Raw genomic sequence first — 1,477 nt, 5'->3', positions numbered from 1 at the left:
GGTGCTTCGGCGCCTCCTCCGGCTCAGCTGGCGGCTTGTCCTCTGGTCCTAACACCTGGCCGCCTAAAGGCACCGGCCTAGCCCCTCCTCTCTTTCCCGACCGCACTGCACAAGTGCCGCCTCCTCTCTAGATCTGAGCGCCTCCAGGTGCATCAGAGTCACCTGGGAACTCCTGCATTCGAGGATTCCTGGGCTCTGAAATCAGAATCCTAGAGATTCAGATTCAGTGTCTGGCAGCAGCCAAAGAATCTGCGTGCTTAAAGGTGTTTGTGGCAATCCTGTGGCCTTTGTTTGACCCCTGCCTAGGCACTCAGTATTCGCGTCAGGGTCTTCTTACACAGATGACTCCCAGAGCCACAGAGGTTGGAGGGGTGTGTGTGTGTGTGTGTGGAGAGAGAGAGAATATGTCTATATGTAGGCATGTATATACACATACGTATGCATATACACATATATATGTATGTAAGAGAGACATAGAGACAGAGAGACTGATGGAAAGCCATGTCCTTGAGCAAATGCCAGGATGACACAAAGAGTTTTCTTTGAAATAGTTTTCAGATAATTGCAGTTACCAACAGAGATTTATTTTGTCCTCTAGAAAGTTAGGCCTGAACTCTATTTCTCCCTCCTTCCCCAATCCATTACAATTTGTAGACGAGAATGTCACACACCAACCATATCTTCCACATGCAAAATTGCCGGAGGCATTATGAAACAGTGGGATTTTGTTCCACTCAGATGGAAATATAGCATCTTTGGTTGGAGGGTGAGGGAGCCATGTACTTGGTTGACTACATCTAGGTGCTAGGATTTCTATAGGTAGAACCCTCTGGTGCAGGTCTTGCAGGATGAAGACACCGGGAGGTAGTTCTGTATGAGGACAGCTTTTGCTAGGTGTGTCTCATCTTATGGGCCACGAAGAAACTATGTTTGGCTCATTCTACCAAGACACACACACACAAAACAATCTGAAGGCCTAGTGGTGGCTTTTGAGCACACATCTCCGTTCCTCTTTTCTAAGAAGTGGTGAAACCATATTGCCAGCTGGCTAAGGGAGTCAGTCTGGTCAAAACTCTGGTGTTTGTTTTCCTTGTCGAGTGAGCTCTTGTCTGTCGTAGGATACTGCTGCCTTGCTTTAGGAATCTTGTCTTGAAAACTTGCTTTGCTTAAGCATTTGCTAAGTGTCATACCCCCACAACCCTGTTTCTTTCTCAACTTTCCCAGTGCCTTCCTTTTAATGTAATTTCTGGCTTCTGTTTTTTTTTCCTCTGTGTTTATACTTGTTTTTCTCTAGGTGTCAACAGCCATCTTTTGCTTTTTCCCCACTCAGGTCCTTATTTCAAAAGACTGCTCTAATCCAAAAATTAAATTAAGAAAACAGTTCTATTTACAAGAACATCTAAAAGGGTAAAAGAAACGTGTTTAACTAAGGAAGTGTGAGACTGGTAGATGGAAAACCATAGACCAGTATTGAAGG

The 1,477-nt window shown here is 45.1% G+C and overlaps 1 protein-coding gene across 1 annotated transcript in view; it reads right to left on the bottom strand.

Moving 5' to 3' along the window:
* Nucleotides 1-1,477, bottom strand: part of MLYCD (malonyl-CoA decarboxylase) — a 93,591-nt gene that overhangs the window by 19,154 nt on the left and 72,960 nt on the right. The gene's annotated exons all lie outside the window — the stretch shown is intronic.

Source organism: Mandrillus leucophaeus, unplaced genomic scaffold (genome assembly GCF_000951045.1).
Source record: "Mandrillus leucophaeus isolate KB7577 unplaced genomic scaffold, Mleu.le_1.0 Scaffold10, whole genome shotgun sequence".
NCBI classification, from domain to species: domain Eukaryota; kingdom Metazoa; phylum Chordata; class Mammalia; order Primates; family Cercopithecidae; genus Mandrillus; species Mandrillus leucophaeus.
The sequence above is the reverse complement of the archived record's forward strand: the minus strand, read 5'-3'. Positions and strand labels throughout refer to the sequence as shown.